This window comes from Hemicordylus capensis, chromosome 1 (genome assembly GCF_027244095.1).
Source record: "Hemicordylus capensis ecotype Gifberg chromosome 1, rHemCap1.1.pri, whole genome shotgun sequence".
Classification (NCBI taxonomy): domain Eukaryota; kingdom Metazoa; phylum Chordata; class Lepidosauria; order Squamata; family Cordylidae; genus Hemicordylus; species Hemicordylus capensis.
The window spans coordinates 7,154,961-7,178,291 of NC_069657.1; positions in this window are offsets into that span (position 1 = coordinate 7,154,961).

A 23,331-nucleotide genomic window follows, 5' to 3' on the forward strand; every position below is an offset into this window, starting at 1 on the left:
GAGAAAGCCAAATACACCCACCCAGCAAGGAAAGGCCAGCTGGGAATGAGCTCTGAAGAGCTCGCTCGGGCCCCCCAGGGCTCTGGCCATGCCCCCTTGTTTGTGACATCGTACATAAGGGGCACATCACTGGCATGCACGCCCCCCAAAACCCCAGCAAAATGCTAAATATGCAAATGCAAAACACAAATGTAAAATACAAAACCCAGCAAAATGCACACCCAGCAGGGGGAATGAGCTCTGGAGGGTCTGTGAGGCCCTCCAGTAAGGGCACATCACATGGAAGGTGGAGTAGCCAGAGGGAGAGAAAGCCCAAAACACCCACCCAGCAAGGAAAGGCCAGCTGGTAATGAACTCTGGAAGGTTTGCTCTGGCCCTGCAGGGCTCTGGCCTCGCCCCCTTGCTGGTGGCATCACACACAAGGGGATGTCACTGGCACGCATGCCCAAAAAACCCAGCAAGGACACAGGTGGGCCCCCATTCCCCTAGCTACGCTATGGAGGCTTGTCAGGATCTCATCGGATTAGAAGAGGGGCCATAACAACAGAGTGAAGCCCAGCCTCTGTGTGCAGAAGATCCCGGGGCAATCCCTGGCAGCTCCAGCTGGGCTGAAGAGCTTCAAGTAGCAGCCCTCCCTGCTTGAGGCCTTGGAAAGATTGCTGCCAATCAGAGCAGAGGGTCCAATGGTCTGACAGAGTGAGTACAGGAGGACCTCGGTATTCACAGGGGTTTCGTTTTCAGCTAGTACCGTAGATACCAAAACCGTGACTACCGAGGCATTGAGGCAATGGAAATCCAAAAAAAACATTCAAAAAACACTGGGGGGCAAATAAAGTGCCCTACTGTACTCTGTGGATCCCCGGCATTCCAGCAACCCCTCCCCCAAATCTCCACTTGCCATTTTTTGGCTGAAAATCACAATTTTAAAGCATTTTTTCTTTGAAAACGAGCCACAAAATGACTGTGGCGCTCAAAATGGCCTCTGGAAATAACCTCAGAGGTCATTTCTGACCATCCCCGATGCATGGATATGCGGATTTAACCCTCCTCCCTCCGTTTTTTTTCTTGCCTATTACAAGGTCAGGTGCCAATTACCCGGCCACAGATACGCAACACCACAGATGCTGGATCCCTGAGTATCTCCTATATACTGGAGATATACTCCTGGACCCCGAGGTCATCCTATATAAAGCAACTTCATCGTAGTAGACGGCTCTTTTGATGCCCACTGGGTCCACAAAGGTCTTCAAATGATAAAAGTAGCCCTTGATGCTTGCAAACTAGAAGGAAGGCCGCTGACGTGAGACTCCTCCATCATCCACTGAATGCAATTTTATGAATATAATAGTCACATAAATGCATTGCAAAAGATGGCTTTTGGTGGAGTGGCTTTTCTCTCTGCTCTTTCTGACTTGATCTGCAGGTAACATTTGAATGCATAAAGGCCAGCTCATCTCTCCTAGGAGAAGGGGGAAGATGGGGAACAAGGATACAATCGCACGCAGGCTTTGAAACCTTGGGGGGAAGCACCATGGTCCTGCTACGATCCAAAGCCAAGCCACAGCCAGGATAAAGCCTTGAGAGGGGTTGCTTTCTGTCCTGTTAAGAAGAGGTCCGCTCCAAGGGCTCAGACTCCTGGAGTGGAAAGAAAGCAGGAAAATAAAGAGAAGGGGCTGTAAATAAAATTGGAAACAGAGCCGGCCCCGTTGAGTTCCCACAGGTGCACTTTCCTAATGTGGAAATACCCGTGTGAATTTCCAGTTTCTCATCATGTAACAGGAGACAATAAATTCTGAAGTTACCCCCGTTTGCTTGAAGACTTTCAGAAACCGCAAAAGGAGTCCTGCGCACTTGTCTGCTTAAATTGTCTGTGTGCAGTCCTCCTCCGTCCCTCCCTGCGCATGGGGTGGCGGTGGCGGGGGGGGCAGCAGAGGGGGAGCCTCCAAAGGCGAAGTTTGCAGTGCCCCCTGGGCTTATGGCAAGATCAAAGGGCCGGGGCACTCTCAATAAAACAAGAGAGGGAGAGCCCCGAGACTGGAGGAAACAAAGGCCTGGTTTAAAGAGATAAGCATCGCCCTCCACTATGACATCCCATCCACATAAGATCCGGTGGAGAAGTTCACTGCAGAGTTCATACGACAACATTACAAAGGAGGGCGGCTTTGAGGCTCGATCACCCGCCACTGCGGTGCGTTTCTGACGCTGACGCCATCTCCCAGGATGACAAAGCTGGCCTTTTTTTTGCTTCTCCCCCCTCCCCACTCAATTATTATGTGATACCATATAATTTAGTTTGTCTTTGACTGAAGGGTTCCTGTTTCCCCGCCCCCACACACACATACGCATGCAAACATGCATTACAGGGTTTTCTAAAAAACCCAGGAGAGCCATAAAATGACTGAAGTGGCAGAGGACATAATTGGTGATATAGGAATTCTGCTTTTTATTTATTTTTTTAGAGTCCTTTTAATGGTTGAGATTCTAACACAATCCAGGGCTGAGCGCCTCAGAAGCTTTTCCAATCCATGCCAGGGCCTGAAATGTAATAACAAAAAAGAGAATTCCTCAGAGCATGTGCAGAGTATAATTGATTTATTGGTGAACAGCAGACAACTAGGTTATTTTATTTATTTATAAATGTTTCTACCTCTTTTTTTGTGGGGAGAGCAGAATACAGCCCATAATTTCTCACAGTGGCGTAATTGAAGGAATTGCACATCTGACTTATAGGATTCAGTGTCACAGATGTAGTAATTGCAGTGATTGTTGTAATTGAGAGATGCTTCCTTGCAGGAAACATTAAGTTGGGATGTTGGAGTGGTCCTTTGGACAGAGTAGTCAGAAAGGTGGAGCCTGGTTGAAATCAGTTCAGTGTTGCATCATTGCTTCTTGTTCAGCTGCCTGACCGTGTCTGGAACCCAAAATAATGTAACAATGATCACTGGGTTTTTTTATTATTATTTAAACATATTTTTATACCGCCCAAAGCTCAACAAGCAAACAAACAAAAAGTTAAAATGTGAGTTAAAATAAATGACAACAGAAAACTTAAAACAGTAGTTAAAACAAAATCAATGATATAGTAAAAGTTAAAACATGACAGCAATTTAAATCTTAAAACATTTTAAAACGATGTTAAAACTGTTAAAACAATATTTAATTAAAAGCCTGGGTGAACAGGTGTGTCTTTAAAGACCTTATTAAAGCTGTCAGAGATGGGGAGGCTCTTATTTCAGCAGGGAGCACGATCCAAAGCCTCAGGGCAGCAACAGAGAAGGCCCGTCCCCGGGTAGCCACCAGACGAGCCGGTGGCAAATGCAGACGGACCTCTCCTGCTGATCTCAATGGGCAGGGGGGTTCATAACGAAGAAGATGTTCTCTTAAATACCCAGGGCCCAAGCTGTTTAGGGCTTGATAGGTTATAACCAACACCTTGTATTTTGCCCGGAAACATATCGGCAGCCAGTGTAGATCTTTCAATACGGGAGGAATATGGTCTCTCCGAGATGACCCAGAGACCAACCTGGCACTAGTCTTGGATGGCTTTTTAAAGATTAGACAAATTCACCGCAGAGGAGAAATCTATCAGCAGCTGCTAGCCATGGTTCCTAAACAGAGCTACCATGTTCCAAAGCAATGTTTCTGAGTACTTGATGCTGCCTTCTCCTGAGGCCAAACTGTGAGTGGGAGCGGCTACATTTGTTTATTCGCATCTCTGTCCCATTTGTGTTTAAGGTTATACCCCATTCATGTATTCACTGGACAGCTCTACCTGACGAAAGGCCAGCCTGCAGGCAGCACAGCTCTTTGGTGTCATTAGGACAAGCCACTACTGTGTACTATGTGAATAACTATGCATGCATACAAGTTCGTACATGTATACATTGTTCACAGATTCTATATATGCTGATAGAGCTACACAAGCACAAATGTTGGCCGTGCCTATAAGCTAGCCTTGTAGTAAGGTAAAGTGTGCCATCGAGTCGGTGTCAACTCCTGGCGACCAGAGCCCTGTGATTTTGTTTGGCAGAATACAGGAGGGGTTTACCATTGTCTCCTCCCACGCAGTATGAGATGATGCCTTTCAGCATCTTCCTATATTGCTGCTGCCCGGTATAATACCAGCGGGGATTTGAACCAGCAACTTTCTGCTTGTTAGTCAAGCATTTCCCAGCTGCACCACTTAAGGTGGTGGCCTTGTAGTAGCAAGCATGAATTGTCCCCTATGCTAAGCACCCTGTCCACCCTGGTTCGCATTTGAATGTGTGAGCACTGTAAGATATTCCCCTTCGGGGATGGGGCCACTCTGGGAAGAGCATCTGCATGAAGAAGGTTCCAAGCTCCCAACCTGGCATCTCCAAGATAGAGAGACTCCTGCCTGCAGCCTTGGAGAAGCCGCTGCCAATCTGTGTACACAATACTGAGCTAGATGAACCAAGGGTCTGACTCAGTAGAAGGCAGATTCCTATGTTCCTGTAGCATTGGTCTGCAGATTTGTCCCCATGGTTAGGAATGAGATCATTGTTCCCACTCATAGGAGATGGATAACTCTCCCTGGATGCTTCTTTGTGTTCACAGTAGTTGGGGAAGTACAGAACCTATCAGCACAAAAGGTGGGGCTTGCAACTGGAGTTGTATCCATGTACGCTTTACATGGTTAGCACCTGAATAAGGCTTCAGTTACATGTACCGGGGTATAGTTACCAGAGGGAATGGGAACGAAGGCACTGTGCCAAAGACTTCATGGCAAAGGGGAGTTTTAAGAACATGCAGGTGTATGTTTGCAGCTAAGGTGTATACAAGGAATAAACAGTTCATGTATAACAATGGCTTTTATGTCCTCTTATGGTTTGCTGGTACCGTATTTACCTGAATCCAATACTAGGTTTTTCCCCAAGTGCTTTGAGATTGGAAATTGGGGAGTTGTCTTAAATGCAGAGTCCTCTTCCTTTTGGGTCAATACAGGTACAACAGCATTTGAGGTCGTGCAACATCCAAGCAGATGAAAATCTGGGAGTGGATGGTGGGAGAAAGGCAGAGCTGACGTCATCACTTAGTACTATTTGTCTCTTGCTGAAGGATATTGTCCTTTGCTCTTCGCTTAGCGCTGCCTCTCTCTCTCTCTCTCTCTCTCTCTCTCTCTCTCTCAGATTTTCAAGAGCTGACAGGTGTATAGCCATGGGACAGGGAACCAGACTAGATGGATCATGGCCTTGCTCTTGCATTTAATTCTGCATTGCTCCAATGCTTCCTGTAGGCTATATTAAAAAGGCCATTGTGACTGGAGATTATGGGACGGAGATGTGCCGAAACACAATTCGGCGTCTGAATCACGGCCACATCCCTTTTAAAATGAGGGCTTACACAGCCCCTTTAAAGTGGAGGAGAGCAGGTCAATACCTGCTCCTCCTCTGATCACCGCTATTGCCATAATCCTGGTGCTCTGCACATAAGTAGTTTCAGTTGCATGACAGATAGAAATGCAACAGGTGATGCTCTCCCAGCCACCCCAGAATAAGTTGCACCTGTTGAATTTCAGCATGCTCTCCAGCTGTAAAGGGCACAGGAGCCCTGCCAGAAAGAGGCATTACTAATCTCACATCCACCCTGCCAAAAGGGGAAGGGAAGACCTTTGTGAAAGAGTGGCGTAAGCCACACAGAACTCTCCCTAAATCCCATTAATGTTGCAGGCCTGTCATAAGGCCAACTAGATTAAATGTGGATGATGCCAACACAAATATGTCAAGTTGCAAAACCACATCCATTCCCCATCCCGGCATGGCTTTGTCATTGGCTGGAGTACATGCATCAGCTGGGTCTGGATTCGGTGTGGGAAATGCGTCAAAGTATAAGGCGCTTAATATTTAAGCCACTGGATTAATCCACAACCTAATTGCCAGAGGAGGGGAAGAGAAGAATGACAGCAGCAACCAGGGAAGACCATAATTTGTCGGGTTGCCTCTCACTTTCTGTGACTGCCTGGCTCTTTCCTACTTCGCCTGCGCCAGTTCTACCTTGCCCATCTATGGGAGCCCTCTGGATGGGGAGGGAGCAATGGACCCAGCACACTGGTGGGAAAGACATGTGCAAATGGAAGGAGAGAGCTGATCCTATGGTCGCAAGCATGAATTGCCCCCTTTGCTAAGCAGTGTCTGCCTTGGTTTTTATTTGGATGGGAGACTACACATGAGCTCTGTAAGGGGGTGGGTCTGTAACTCAGAGGAGGCGCATCTGAGGTCCCAGGGTCATTCCCTGGCAACATCTCCAGATAGGGCCGGGAGAGGCTCCTTCCAACTGTAACCCTGGAGAGCCAGTCAGTGTGGACAGTATTGAGCAAGATGGACCAGTGGTCTGGCTTGGTAGAAAGCAGCTTCCTAGGTTCCTAAGTGGAGGAGGAAGAGCATTGTAACAGCAGCAATAACAATAAATTCACTTTTATTGACTTATTGTTGGTTGGTTGGTTGATTAGGGAAATGCCTAGGCTTGCAATGGGCAGGGTGTGGTGGGAGGCTGTGCATATGGAAGAGGTATGGTAGGTCTCTGAGGGTAGGGACATTCTGTATCCCATGTGGGTCCCTCTGGGTGGAGTCTGGGCCATCCAGGTCCAGGGATAGGGAGGAGGTTTTGTCCTCACGGCAAGCTTGTCCCCCAGTAAAACCCTTTCTTTTTCTCCATTGGGAAGGGGTGCTCATCCTGGGGTTGAGAGTATGTCAAGCCAGATGTTATGGACCACAACTCCAGGAATGCCTAGCCAAAAGGGCCAAAGGCACTGAGACAAGGAATGGTGGGGTGGGACTTCTAGAGACCCTGGGGAGAGAGCTTCTGGGCCCTCAAAAACCCGGACCAGGACAAATAGAAAACTACAGATCCCATGATCAGAAAACGGGAGCACTTCCTCTTTCCTGACCATGGGATCTGTAGTTTTCTATGTTGGAAATTCTCTGTGGTGAGAGAATCCCTTTCTCATTATAGCAGAGTATACAGAGGCACAACACAGTGGTAGTTTAGTTAGGCATGCGTGTATCCTGAGAGTAAAGTAACTTGGAGCCAATTCATAGTTTCAAATCAATATAAAAGACATTTATTAAGGAACTCCATTCTAGATAGGAAAGTGAGGAGTTAGGATCTCTAATCTATCTATCTAGCTGGATGCAGATGGATTCTGCATCCTCTCTGCACATATGGTGCAGGGAGAGAGGCTTGCCATGTTGCAAGGTAGAAGGACAGGTAGGAAGAGAGAGAGGAAGAGGAAGTTGATCCCTAAGAGTAGCAATCTACATATCAAAGGGATAGCATCAGAGCAGTGGAGAAGTGATGACCAATGTCTTGACCTTCTAGCCCTCTGACTTACTAGTCTGTCCTCCACTGTCTTTGAGACAAAGAGACAGCGCAAAGTCCTTTTACTTCCAACATTCTATACATCCTGTTTCAATACTTTTGAATTGGGAGGCAGAGGAAGCGACAATCTGTGCTTCTTGGCAGGAAATGACATCACAGAACATCCTCGGGAGCTCCATCTCTTGCCTTCTCCTGTCTCATGAGCCGGGCTCATTGAGCCCTTCCTGATACTGATTATGCCCACCCCGCTAACAGGCTTTTTGCTTGGAAAGAAGGAGGCCTCACAGAGAAGATTTCCCCAATTCCTTTTTCCAAGTTTCTTGGGCAAGGGGGGGGGGGCTTGGAAATAAAGAGTTTTCCCCCCACCCCAAGCATTTTCCAGGAATGCTCAGGAAAAGAAAATGACTTCCAAACTAAACTAGAGGGAGTTCAACAACAGTGTCCCAAACTGCACCCTATTGACTCTGTCTAATAGAATCCAATTGGAGCCTCTGAGAACTGAGCCAATCCCATTTTTTAATCTGCATAGCCCTGCCTGGGTTATTTATCTCAGTCACAATAGAGTGTGATATAAGCCCTATTGACACATTATGTTCATCACTCATGCAATCTGTGTACAGTGTACACAGGTACAGATTTGAATGCAGGTACAGTGTTTCACATGTTATGTTCAACACAGGTACATAAGTATACTTCCTTCCTAAGTGTATCCTGCATTTCAGGGGGCCTGGACCCAGGTTCAATTTTAAAATGAACGCAGGTGTAGTTTTTCACACAAAGACATGTAACCATGTACAGATACCTGAACACAGCTACAGCATGAGACTCCCTCTCACATAACACTAGAAATGGGTCATCCCATGAAATTGATTGCCGGGAAAATTAGGACCAGCAAACATAAGAACATAAAAACATAAGAATAGCCCTGCTGGATCAGGCCCAAGGCCCATCTGGTCCAGCATCCTGTTTCACACAGTGGCCCACCAGATGCTGTTGGAAGCCACAGGCAGGAGTTGAGGGCATGCCCTCTCTCCTGCCATTACTCCCCTGCAACTGGTACTCAGAGGCATCGTGCCTTTGAACCTCGGAGGTGGCCTATAGCCCTCCGACTAGTAGCCATTAATAGACCTCTCCTCCATGAAGTTATCCAAACCCCTCTTACAGCCATCCAGGTTGTTGGCTGTCACCACATCTTGTGGCAGAGAATTCCACAAGTGGATTATGCGTTGTGTGAAAAAGTACTTCCGTTTGTTGGTCCTAGATTTCCCGGCAATCAGTTTCATGGGATGACCCCTGGTTCCAGTGTTATGGGAAAGGGAGAAGATTTTCTCTCTATCCACTTTCTCCACACCATGCATGATTTTATAGACCTCTATCATGTCTCCCCTTAGTCACCTCTTTTCCAAGGTAAAGAGCCCCAGATGCTGTAGCCCAGGCTCTTAAGGAAGGTACTCCAGGCCCCTAATCATTTTGGTTGCCTTCTTCTGCACCTTTTCCAGTTCTACAATGTCCTTCTTAAGATCGGTGACAAAGTTGTACGCAGTACTCCAAATGTAACTGCACCATAGATTTGTATAAGGGCATTATAGTATTAGGATTTTTATTTTCAATCCCCTTCCTAATGATTCCTAGCATGAAATTGGCCTTTTTCACAGCTGCCGCACATTGAGTTGACACTTTCGATGAGCTGTCCACCACAACCCCAAGATCTCTCTCCTGGTCAGTCACTGACAGCTCAGATCCCACACAGTGTGTTTGTGTTATGCTCATTCAGCATAATGTCTGAATTGGGCTCTCAAAACATTAGCGTAGAGTGGCTTCCATACTGCAGAGCAAGTTGCACATCCAAGAGGAATGCAGGCTCACTGGCTCTGCCCCACACAACACTCTGTCATCACTCCTAACACAGGTGGTGGAGGCTCCATCTGAATGACGCCACCCGTCAGATCGGCTGCACCTGACTCCCAGCCTTTCCAGTGGGAGTCAGGCACAGCTGCGATAGAGTGCTGTTGAGCAAGCAAGCCTGCATCCCTCTTGGGTGCAATTTTGGCCCACCAGCTGTTTTTAGACCACAACTCCCATCATTCCCAGCCACAGTGGCCAATAGTCAGAGATGATCAGAGTTTGGGTCCAAATAAAAAACAATGTGTACCGGGATCTAGCATCGAAACTAAACAAAAAAGATCCACCACCACCCCAGAAAATAATAATAATTCTGTTACATTTAATAATTCATATTAAAATAAACACAAATACTATAGGCAAACCATCACTGTCTAAATTGTTTTAAGATTTTTGTGTATGTTTTAACTTGTTTTGTGTTATTGTTAACCGCCCAGAGATGAAAGTTTGGGGCGGTGTACATACTTGACAGATAGAGAGATAGAGATAGAGATAGAGATGGAGAGAGAGAGAGAGAGAGAGAGAGAGAGAGAGAGAGAGAGAGAGAGATCATATGCATAGAACCATAAAGTAAAATTTGACTGATTGATTGATTGCTATTTTTTTATACGGCCTTTCATTAAAACAATCTCACAGCAGTTCACAAACTGCCCACTACAACTTAACTTCTGCTACTGATAACCCATACAAACTCTAATCCCAATGATATAAATATAGATATTTAAAATGATACATAAATAGAGAACTATGAAATTCCACAAGTCAACACATTAATTCATGAACAGATGAATATCCATTTTAAAAATCCACAAATCCTTTTTTTTTTTTCCTTTTGGTGGCTCTTTTCCATTTTTTTGTTTAGGTGCTGTAATCCACCATTTGCAGGACGGCCCAATTTGGACAGCCCTGCTCTTGGGCATGCAGCCAGTATTACGTCAAAATTATATGATTATATGAAGCTGCCTTCTACCGAGTCAGGCCATTGGCCACCGAACGGTCTAATCTAGCAGACAGGAGTTCTGCAAGAGCCAAGGCAGATAAATGTCTTCCCCATCACCTGCTGCCTTGTTATTTTAGTGAGAAATGCCAAGGGTTGAACATAGGAACCTAGGAAGCTGCCATATACTGAGTCAGACCATTGGTCCATCTAACTCAGTATTGTCTACACAGACTGGCAGCAGCTTCTCCAAGGTTACAGGCAAGAATCGCTCTAAGCTCCATCTTGGAGGTGCTGCCAGGGAGGGAACTTGGAACCTTCTGCAGGCTAGCAGAGTGGCCTCATCCCTTAGGGGAATATCTTATTGTGCTCATACATGTAGTCTCCCATCCAAATGCAAACCAGGGTGGATGCTGCTTAGCAAATATCTCATACATGTACATATCTTAGGAACATAGGAAGCTGCTATATACTGAGTCAGACCAATGGTCTATCTAGCTCAGTATTGTCTTCACAGACTGGCAGCAGCTTCTCCAAGGTCACAGGCAGGAATCTCTCTGAGCCTTATCTTGGAGATGCTGCCAGGGAGGGAACTTGGAACCTTCTGCTCTTCCCAGAGCGGCTCCATCCCCTGAGGGGAAGATCTTCCAGTGCTCACACTTCTAGTCTCCCATTCAAATGCAACCAGGGCGGACCCTACTTAGCTATGGGGACAAGTCATGCTTGCTACCACAAGACCAGCATTCCTCTCTTACAGTGCTCATGCTCATGCATGTAGTCTCCCATCCAAATGCAAACCAAGGGGTACCCTGCTTAGCAAAGGGGACAATTCATGCTTGCTGTCACAAGACCAGCAACCCTCCTGCCTGGGAGAACCTGGAACCTTCCGCATGCAAAGCAATGGCTTCACCACTGAGCACTGGCCCCTCCCCAAAGAACTACCTTGTGACAATAACTGTGAGCGTGTAAGACTACACCCTGAGTCAAAGAGCAACTCCATCCGTTTCTGCCCTTCCCTCCCGAGATTTTGACCCGTATTACATTTGATTCACTTTCCACATTCCAAGAAATAATCAAGTGGATGCTTGGGTATTTTCATTCCTTTTCCTGTTCCTTTTTAAAAGAGGTGACAGATGGATAAATCACATGCGATTCCTTCCCGGCTCAGAAGTGCTTGAGAAGGAATTAACGACAAATTGATACATGACCACCCTAACCAACTGCTGTTTCTCGGATAACGCCTGAGCGGGCCAGCCGAAAAGACTGCCATTCCGACTCTGGCCAGGAACAGACGCCTGTCAACGCTAAGCCCTAATCAGGAAGGAGTGTGTGTGGTCTTTGGCCGCTCCACAATTACGCACCTTCTGACGTTCCTTTTGCGTGTTTCCTTCGAAGGTGCCCTTTCTCCACAACTCTGCCCACACTGTGGCTAAGCTGCAGACAGCACACAACAAACCCACCTGCATAAATCTTTTGGCCAAGCAACCTCCCCAGGAGAGGAAACAGCTCACTCCACCATGACATCATCTTCGGCCTTTTTGCTTTCCAGAAAAAGCTTCTTCGGAGGATGCCCTACCCAATGACAAATTTAGATGGAGTGGAATGGTGAAGGCATAGGCGGAGGCGGAGCGAGGAGGGCCTCAGTGAGATCTTTCCACTATTTCAGAGGCTCCTACTGATTGGAATCTTCACCAATGTACTCCTGCACACTCCCCAAAGTTCCCAGGGAAGCTCTTCTGGGATTTGTCTCTCTTCGGAGGAGAAAGTAATGGACACTCTTGGGCTGGCATCCAGGCTAATGTTGCAGTCACACAGGGTTGCACAATTTTGGCCCTCCTGCAGATACGGGACTGCAACTCCCATCATCCCTGACTATTGGCCACTATGGCTAGGAATGATGGGAGCTGTAGTCCAAAAAACAACTGGAGGGCCAGAGTTGTGCAGTCCTGTGCTAGCACAATGAAAGAAGAGGCGCACACTGAAGAAATTTATGGTGCTGTGAGAAGTTGTGGTGCCCTGTGATGTTGTGCAACCACTAACGGAAGATCTGCCCTGGGACATATACAAGACTGCACAACCCTTTGTCTGGTGCGTGCTGCAACATGCTATGCAACCTGTTGTGCAACACAGCGAGCCCTTTCACACGAGCATCTGGGGTGGTTGGGGAGGGGGAAGATCTCCTACCTTGTTGCCCACAAATGAGCAGAACCTCCATTTGATTCTGCAAACTCTGCACCCAGATGAGGCAGGCAGCCCATGTCCCCATGCTAGAAATCAGGAGCTGAGTCCTCTGATAATCCAAAAAGCTACAATCCCAGGATGCATAGCCCCACCAGTAGATGGGAACCCTCATTACATATTCAGCTGTCTGTCCCCTTATTGATCACAAAAGGGCAGGAGATGGAACCAGCCCTACTGAAGGCATCAGAAACAAAGGATCACGGAATCTACTTTGCAGAGTGGCACATTCACAGATGTGAGTCCCTGTAGCCACAGTGCTCTATCACAAAGATGGCCGTTCACTTTCTGGACAAAAGGGACTTCTGGACAAAAGCAAAATGGAACCACGTGATCAAAAACATTAAGATAGGGGAGCTCTCTTTCACTCCTACCTCGGTAAAGAACAAGGTAGAGAAGCTTAGCTAACCACAGTGGAGTGAGCTAAGTTGGAGGGGGGGGGTTGTGGGTTCTCATGAGCTGCTATACCCGGGCTGCCTGCCTCCAACCCTCATTTTGATAATTGGGTGACTAGTGTGTAACTTGTGCAACTTGTCCATATTTCCTCCTAGTCTAGTGCTAGAACTAGTCTAGAACAGACATTCCTTTTTTCATCATCATCATCATCATCATTACTACTACTACATTTATATCCTGCTCTCCCTCCAAGGAGCTCAGAGCGGTGTACTACATACTTAGGTTTCTCCTCACAACAACCCTGTGAAGTAGGTTAGGCTGAGAGAGAAGTGACTGGCCCAGAGTCACCCAGCTAGTCTCATGGCTGAATGGGGATTTGAACTCGGGTCTCCCCGGTCCCAGTCCAGCACTCTATTTTTCACACTACATCCTTATGCTAGCACAACCTTAGTCTGGATGCAGGCCGTGCTATTTAGCTGAGGGCTGCAGCTGCAGTGCTGCCCCACTTGAGTCAACACAAGATGCTGCTGGCCACACCCCAATCTGGTCACACCCTCTGATGTCACCGGTAGTGTCAGGGGTGGGGCTGCCCCACCTCCCTCACCCATGCAATTCTTTTGTAGTTGCCCAGAAGGTAAAGCAGCCTGTGTTTTAAAGGATGGAGGCAACTGCAGTGGTGAGAAGGAGCTTCCAGCACCTTGGTAGGAGCTACCACTTTCCTGGTTGGTTGGTTGGTTGGTTGGTTGGTTGGTTGGTTTTCTCCGTCTCTTTTCTCTACCCCGTGCCTTCCACAAAGAGCATCTTGGTGGAACACACAGGAATGGTGGGGTGTGTGTGTGTGGCTCAATCTTTAGGTCAGTTCCCATGCACATATGGGGGTGGTTGGGGGGTGGAAGATGTCCCTCCCTGGTGCAGACAGATGAGCAGAACTTCCATTCTGCTCTGCAAGCCCTGCACTCAGAGGATTGAGACAACTGCTGGCTCTGTAGTTCAAACCAGGAGCTGATGCCTCCAAGTATCCCACAATGCATTGCACTCCCAGTAGAGAGGCAGCCCTCATTGCACAAGTAGATCTCCTCGCTTGGCCCCTCTAGCCACAAAACTCTCTGATAGAGATGGCAGTCAGCTGCCAGGAACTGCGTATAACAACTTGAGCACCCTCTTGACCAAATTCCCAAGATAGGACAGTTGCTATGTGGGAGGAAAGCTGGTCTTGTGGTAGCAAGCATAAATTGTCCCCTTTGCTAAGCACGGCCCACCCCAGTTTGCATTTGAATGGGAGACTACATGTGAGCACTATAAGATATTCTCCTTGGGATGGGGCTGCTCTGGGAAGAGCACCCGGATGCTTGCATGCAGACGGTTCCAAGTTCCCTCCCTGGCAGCATCTCCAGATAGAGCTGAGAGAGAGATTCCTGCCTGCAACCTTGGAGAAGCCGCTGCCAGTCTGTGTAGGCAATACTGAGCTAGATGGACCAATGGTCTGACTCAGTAAAAGGCAGCTTCCTATGTTCCTATTTTCCACCTTCCCCAGTCAGGCTCCGCGCATCTGCAGGAGGTAGGGTGGCGGGATTTGTAAGGCTCTGCATGAGCCTGTATACCTGCAGTTACTGCCTCCTACCCTGAAAATGCTGGTCATGAGAACAGACTCATTGAGTTATAGTATTCAAACAATGAGCCTTTCCCATGGTGGATGTGATGCAAACACAACCTCATGCACCTTGGCTTTCCACAGTGCTCACTCAGTGCTCACTTTCCACAATGATCAGCATCACAAGCTGCCTAAAAGCAAAGACTAAATCTGAAAGAGAAAGGTGCCTACAAAGACAGATAGCATTATTTAGGAAATCTATACTCTGTGCATCATAATTTTTATTATTGTGTTATTGTGAATCCCCATTGGCATAAATAATTTAATACTATATTTTTCTCTTTTCGCTGCAGCAGTGGTGCTCACCAGCAGTTTACAGATACTATTTCCCCGCTACAATATCCCTCCATGTCATAATGTGGAGTGTTTAGTTTAAACAAATGGCAGCTATCAGCCACAAGAGGAACCATATCTGCTGAAAAGTCTCCCTTTCACCCTAATTTTGCCCCGTTTCATACCCTCTTCACATTTTGTGCCCCACACACAACCTGCCCTCATTCGCATGGGTTGCACACAACCTGCCCTCAGGCTTGACTACTGTAATGTGATCCAGGGGGCATCTGATCTCAGCCCTAAAGGACCAAGTCAATTCCAAATCAAATCCCGGACTGTTCCCCCATTACCAGATACAGCTGCGCATAACGTCATGTTGACCCTGTCACCAGATGCCCAGAGGAAGAGAGAAAAGTGAGAGAGACACATGAGAGACGAGCCAGCGTGGTGTAGTGGTTAGAGTGCTGGACGAGGACTGGAGAGACCCGAGTTCAAATCCCCATTCAGCCATGAGACTTGCTGGGTGACTCTGGGCCAGTCACTTCTCTCTCAGACTAACCTACTTCACAGGGTTTTTGTGAGGAAAAACCTAAGTATGTAGTACACCGCTCTGGGCTCCTTGGAGGAAGAGCGGGATGTAAATGCTATTATTATTATTATTATTATTATTTACACAGTCAGACAGGTGTTATTGACTGGTTTGTTTTATCCAGACATCGAGTCCTTCCCAAGGACCTGGGATGCCAGAATTTTATTGTCAATGATTATAGATATTGTCGCAGTACAATACATCTTCATTTTCTTCAACTTTTTCAATTTTATGGTCCCACCAATATTATTATTATTATTATTATTATTATTATTATTATTATTATTATTACAACAACAACCCAATAATAACCTGTAGCCAAAAATTGGTGGGACCATAAAATTGAAGAAGTTGTAGAAAATGAAAATGCAAAAATATTATGGGACTTCCGACTACAAACAGACAAACATCTGCCACACAATACACCAGATAGAACTGCAGTCGAGAAGAAAGAAAAACAAGTCAAAATAATCGACATAGCAATGCCAGGGGATCGCAGAATAGAAGAAAAAGAAATAGAAAAAAATAACAAAATACAAAGATCTACAAATTGAAATTGAAAGGCTGTGGCAGAAGAAGACCAACATAATCCCAATAGTAACTGGCACCCTAGGTTCAATTCCAAAAGACCTTGAAGAGCACCTCAACACCACAGGGGCCACAGAAATCACCATCAGCCAATTACAAAAAGCAACTTTACTGGGAACAGCCTATATTCTGCGATGATGTCTATAATAACAACAAGAACAACATTGATAATAAAATTCAGCCATCTCAGGTCCTTGGGAAGGACTCAATGTCTGGATAAAACAAACCAGTCGATAACACCTGTCTGACTGTGTAAATATAATAATAATCATCATCATCATGTTTATCATCATGTACTACCCAATATGAATTAATGTTTGGGATGAATTTGGAAAGTTCTCCTTGCGCAAGCCTGTAGGAATCTCAACAGAATTTAGAATAATTTTGGTGGGGTTTGTAAAATTTATTTAGAATACTAGATGTCCACTTATTTCTGCCACTGGATTTCACCTTAAAGTAGAATGCAGTGTGAATCTGGTGCTGCCTTATGACATATTGGGGAGCATTGCTTTCATTGAGGGGTCCTGCTCAATTAAAACAGATGTAGGCATTCTAAGGGAAGCTAAAAGACTTGATAGAATAAAGGCTTTCCATGCAGAGTGCCCAAGTTCAGTCCACAGCATCTCCAGTTTAAAGGATCTTGAGTAGCAGGTCTAAGAAGGACCTCTGTTTGAGCCCCTGAAGATACACAGCAGAAGGGACAGATGGACCAATGGTTTGACTTGGGATAAAATGACTTTGGATGCATGCACCTTGAATTGTACATGCAATTGTACATGGAGAGACTTGCAGAAGCCTGTGCAAGATCTGAGGAAGCTTTTCTTCCCATCTGCACCCTACACCCATGACTTAAGATCAGGAGAAAGGGCTATTAGGAATGTAGGGACATAGGAAGCTGCCTTCTACCCAGTCAGACCCTTGGTCCATCTTGCTCAGTATTGCCTACACAGACTGGCAGTGGCATCTTCAAGGTTTCCGGCAGGGGTCTTTCCCAGGCCTGCCTGGAGATGCTGCCAGGGATTGAAACTGGGACATTCTGCATGCAAAGCAGATGTTCTGCCACTGAGCTATGCCTCCCCCACCTTTCTTGTTAGGTGCCACCACCTTATGCAGCAAGCACTAGGGCTTCTTTGATGGTAGCCCATTGATTGTGCCATTTCCCTGAAGTGATGCACAAGATTCATGCTATTTAAAAAGACTTTGCAGGTCCTATCAGCCAGGCCTTTGGTCTTTAGACTGGTGGGACGATGTTCTTAGACACTGCTTTGTTGTGCTGTTGGTTGTTTTCCCCCCATTGTTATTTATTGACTCTTTATTCTGATTGACTAGTTTTGATGCTGAGGTGTTACTGCTGTTGTAATTTAAGTCATAAGCCATCCTGGGGATTGTGTTGTTGCTATTGGAATATACATCTAAATTAAACCTAGATAAATTAATAGATTGATAAACGAACAAGCTAACCCCAGCTTGCAGTTTGCCTCTACAATGGCAAAACCTAGTAAGTTCATGTATTCCTATTAAAGGAGTTAAGTATGTATTCGGTCTCACTAGATTCTGTCCTGTCATTTGGTATACTTTTAATTGCAATCTGCCCAATAGTTTCTGCTGTGTGATATTGACAAATGGGATTAAACTGAAATTTCTCCAAAGTGAAATTCCAAAGGGAATTGCAAGTTTCTTTCCAAGGAGAACCACTGGAGGATTTTCTCAGATGGCTTCTCCACATCCTTGCAAAACCTAGCATATCCTCAAAAAAATTGATTCTGGATGTCAAAACCTAGCATGTTTCTTAATCACTATTGAAAAGGAAGTTTAAAACATGGCAACTCCGCTTGCTAGGTTTTTCCACTGTAACACAGTACTTACATCTTTGGATATACAATTGTAAAGCATAAGTTTTTAAGAAATAAAAAGGGACCATTGATCCCTCAAATGAATGAAGTATAAAATTCAGGATTGCATTTATAGTAGTATTTGCGGTGGGGTGGGGGAGAGAGAGAGAGAGAGAGAGAGAGAGAGAGAGAGAGAGAGAGAGAGAGAGAGAGAGAGAGAGTTAGTTTTATTACAAGAAGTGGTTTCACTTAAAACTAGCTCAAAGAGAATTACTAGCAATATTCAGATAGTCTGTTGTACAAGTGTAGAGATGTCTGTACACTCCTACATGTGTTTATGTGAATGACTGTACCTGCAGTGTTCCCTATAACATTAATTCCCAGATGCTGTTCATTACAGGTCCCATCATTCTCATATGCCATGGCCTTTTTCTGGGGATGATGGAAGCTGTGTTGGAGCTAGGACCCTGGCAGCATCAGCTCTCAGCAGCAATGTCCCATAGTGACCACTGGCAGGAGTAGGGTCATGGGTAAAAGTGCTGGACTCCTCCCTTCTGTGTTCTTCCAGTGTTAGTCTCCATTTTGTCTCTCCAGAGATAGCTGTTTGTTTTGGTCTCCCTCTTCAGCCATGAGCTGAAATTAAGCTGCAGGCATTTTCACATCTGTTTGTAACCTTTTCTTTAAATAAATCCTTGTAGTCATTCAATGCTAAAGAATTGTCTCAAGACCTCTTGCTTTGCTGCTTTCTCACCAAACTGGTTCTGCTTTGCTATTTGGGGACTGAACTGCCATTCTTCCCCTACAAGTGGTAGTCAGCAATACCCAAGAATCACTGTTACAAAGAACACTATCTACCTCTGTTCAGTTTAAAGATGAACCTGGATACAGGCTCCTCAATTGCTACGGATAGGAAGTCCGCATTCACACTTAACGGGAAATCACAGGTCTCCCCTGAGGGAACCCACCCTACACTTCAGAGACTGCAGAGAGGAGGGGGAGTTTGCTCTGCAAATGGGGAAGCTGGTTATGTGGGCTTCCTTCTGGCATGAAGGACAGTCCTGGCAGCCCATCATAGCTGGAGAGAGGGAGGAGTTTCCTCCCTCAACTCCGGTTACAGCTTGCTGTAACTCCAAGTCTGCCTTTGAGCATAACGCTGCCGAATAGAAACCTCAGGTAGGAGCAGCACAACTCACAACAACCTGAGGGTTCAAATTGGAGTTTGGGAAGGGAAACCACAGATCACTTTTTTGATAGAACCGTGGTTGCACACATTCAGACGTAGAAGAAATCCAACCTCAGGCTTCTTCACCTCCGGTTTATCGTTAATGTGCAAATGTGGTCAAAATGCACTGCTGCACTTGCATTCAACATAACATGTGAACAACTGTACCAACGTAATCTATACCTGTGTTGGACATCACAGGTTAAGCAATTACAGGCCTGTCTCCAATGTTCCAAGGCTAGGCAAGGTAATTGAGAGGGTGGTGGCCTCCCAGCTCCAGGCGGTCTTGGAGGAAACTGATCATCTAGACCCATTTCAAACTGGCTTCCAGGCAGGCTATGGGGTGGAGACTGTCATGGTCAGCCTGAAGGGTGATCTTCAATTAAGAACTGACAGGGAGTCTGACTCTGTTGGTCCTTTGGGATCTCTCGGCAGCTTTCGATATTATTGACCATAGTATCCTTCTAGAATGTCTGAGGGGATTGGAGGTGGGAGGCACTGCTTTGCAGTGGTTCCACTCCTACCTCATGGGCAGATTCAAGATGGTGTCACTTAAAGACTGTTGTTCTTCCAAATATGAACTTTCCTATGGTGTCCCTCAGAGCTCCGTATTGTCTCCGATGTTGTTTAAAACATTTACATGAAACCGCTGGGAGAGATCATCGGGATTTGGTGCAGGGTGTTATCAATATGCTGATGACACCCAAATCTGTTTCTTCATGTCAACATCATCAGGAGAAGGCATATCCTCCCTAAATGCCTGCCCGGAGGCAGTAATGGGCTGCATGAGGGATTACGAACTGAGGCTGAATCCAGATAAGACGAAGGTACTTATTGTGCGAGGTCGGAATTCGGGAAATGATTTTGATCTGCCAGTTCTGGATGGGGTCATGCTCCCTCGGAAGGAACAGGTACACAGTCTGGGGGTGCTTCTGGATCTGGACCTCACCCTGGTATCCCAGGTTGAGGTGGTGGCCGGAAGTGCTTTTTATCAGCTTCAGCTGATACGCCAGCTGCATCTGTTTCTTGAGATGAACAACCTCAAAACAGTAGTACATATGTAACCTCTAGGCTGGATTACTGCAATGCATTCTATGTGGGGCTGCCTTTGTATATAGTCTGGAAACTGCAGTTGGTTCAGAACGCAGCGGCCAGGTAGGTCTCTGGGTCATCTAGGAGAGACCATATTACTCCTATCTTAAAAGATCTACAATGGTTGCCGATATGTTTCTGGGCAAAATACAAGGTGCTGATCATAACCGATAAAGCCCTAAACAGCTTGGGCCCTGGGTATTTAAGAGAACATCTTCTTCGCCATGAGCCCCACCACCTGTTAAGATCATCTGGAGAGGTTCGCCTGCAGCTGCCGCCAACTCGTCTGGCAGCTACTTGGGAATGGGCCTTCTTCGTTGCTGCCCCTGGACTTTGGAATGTGCTCCCTAAGATAAGAGCCTCCCCATCTCTGGCAACTTTTAAATAGGCACTGAAGACACATTTATTCACCCTGGCTTTTAATTAGATCAGTGGTTCTTTTAAAACAAATTAATACTGGGCTTTAAATTTTTTAAAAAAAATTTAATGTTTAAATGATTTTAATTGTTAAGTGATTTGATGTTTTAAATTATTTTAATTGTAAACCGCCCAGAGACACAAGTTTTGGGTGGTACAGAAATGTTTTTAAAATAGATAGATAGATAGATAGATAGATAGATAGATTCACTTGTGAATAGGGCTACAAGACTTTGCCATTATACAGAAGTGTTCACCAAGGAGCTGAGTAATATTTACCCTTCAGAGAGTGTTCAAAGCACTTCAGACTATAATCCTTACTACAATACTGAATGTATGTTTGGTCAAGTATTACTATTACTCCCATATTGCAGATGGGAAGGTGGGGCTGGAGGGCTGAGAGAGTTTTTTTTTAACCTAAGGTCACTTAGTGAGCTCATGGCAGATTCAGTATAGGGCCTTCTTGATCTGCAGCTAGTTCTCATGCAGCCGAATCCCAGGTACTAAGAAGGACGTCTTACTAAATTCAATGGAATTTACATTCGTGAGGTTGCCTTCTTACCCTTTATACCCCATCACCACCCACAAAGCAGCAAGTTGACCATTTCGCTAGTGTTCTAATATCCACTGTGCTTGAAGATCACCCCATTACTGGGCATGCTGTCTGGGACTGGATGCTGCACATACTGCGCCTGGCCCAAGAGATTGCAATGCCCGAGGGTGGGGGCAAATGTTGCCTTGCCCTATGACCCTGGCGGGGGCCAGTCCCCTTTCAAAACTGACCCTTTCAAGCTTGGGTAGTGGTACAGAGGACTGGGAGGAGGAGGAAGTTTTCAGCAACCTCCTGTTCTCTCTTCATGCTTCTGGCCTGCTTTGCAAGGAGCGTGAGGAGAGGCACCCTTTGCAATGTCTGCAAGAATCTGAGCAGTCCTGCAAAGCTGCTCCAATGGCGACAGGAAGGGGTGTCTCGCCATCCTGTTGGCGACCCAGGAATCTGCCCCCTGAGGACGTTGCCTTCCCTTGCCTCATGAAAGGGCTGTCCCTGAATCCTGGCCTCATCTGTAGCAGTCCAGGCTCTTAACTCTCCGCCAGTTCGCCTCTTCTGGTTGCACCATATGTGTGGAATGCAGAAGAGAGCTGCACAGAAATTGGATTTCTCTGGCTCCCAAAGTCCCTCCTTGTCAACAGTTATAAAATGAAGTAATGGATGCCTAACATTTATTCTGCAAGACTTTCCTTTCTCTCTCCCCCCCCCCACCTCCCCATATGAAGGATGGAAAGTTGTTTGAAATTAGATGGGGAAATGGTTTCATTTTAAGAGTTATTTCTTCTCCAAACACATTACTGAGCTACTGGAAATCATTCAATGAAACCGAGTCATTAAGTTAACTCATCAGGGCATCGTTTCCTCAGTCAGAGGCTACATGGTGGGCTGATTCCAGAGAACAGCCACATCTAAACATCTGCTGGGAAAACAGATGTTGGGGACATGTCAGCAATCTTTTAAACTTAATTTAAAAACAACAAAACGTCCCATCAGGTGGGCTTTATAGTAAAACTTTGCTTATTTGGAATCTCTAACCTGGGTTCTTCCCTGGATTTGGTATCAAGCAGCACTATAAACCAGAAGGACAAATTCCACAATTATGACCAGTCTGAACCCAGACACTTCTAAAAATCAACTCCTGACTCCAAGGCTTTTCTGATTCACAGAGCCATTTTTTGCAGGTTGAAGTTGACACAAAGTCACTTCCTGGTGGGATGGGATGGGCTTGTGGCTGGCTTGAATAGCAATAGCAATAGCACTTACATTTATATACCGCTCTATAAGCAGTTTACAATGATGTAGCATATTGCCCCCAACATTCTGGGTACTCATTTTACCGACCTCGGAAGGATGGAAGGCTGAGTCAACCTTGAGCCCCTGGTCAGGATCGAACTTGTAACCTTCTGGTTACAGGGCGGCAGTTTTACCACTGCACCACCAGGGGCTCTTTGAATCCTGTCCAGCCAAGGATCCAAAGATCTAAGGAAGCCGATTCAGACCAGATATGAGGAAGAATTGGTAAGAGCTTTTCAACTGTGAAACAGGCTGTTTTTTGCAGTGGTGGACTCTCTGTTGCTAGAAGTTTGTCAGGGATGCTGTGGCAGTTTCCTACACTGAGCAGGCAGTTGGACGAGGAGACCTTCAACTCCAAAACTATTTTTTTTCTATTGTTTTCATCCATATTGCATTACAGCTAGAAGATATTGACATTTAGAACTGAATTTCCCAGAGAAATGGTCTGGGACTGAGGCACCTGAAGAACTGGCTTTTCACAAAGACAGGGCTTTCCTGAATGTGCAGCCAGACATTTGCTGGTCATCTCCAGACTTGATTACTGCAATGAGCTCTATGTGGACCTGCCCTTGTATGTAGTCCAGTAACTGCAGTTGGTCCAGAATGCAGCAGCCAGATTGGTCTCTGGGTCATCTCAGAGAGATCATATCACTCCTATCTTAAAACATCTACACTGGCTGCCGGTAAGTTTCCGGGTAGAGTATAAGGTTTTGGTTATAACCTATAAAGCCCTAAACAGCTTGGGCCCTGGGTATTTAAGGGAACGTCTTCTTTGCTATGAACCACACTGCCCATTGAGATCATCTGGAGAGGTTCGTCTGCAGTTGCCACCGGCTCGTCTGGTGGCTACTCAGGGATGGGCCTTCTCCATTGCTGCCCCAAGGCTTTGGAACACACTTCCTGCTGAAATGAGAGCCTCCCCATCTCTTACAACTTTTTAAAAGGCAGTCAAGACACATTTGTTCACCCAAGCTTTTAATTACATATTGTTTTAATTGCTTTTTAAATAGTTTTAA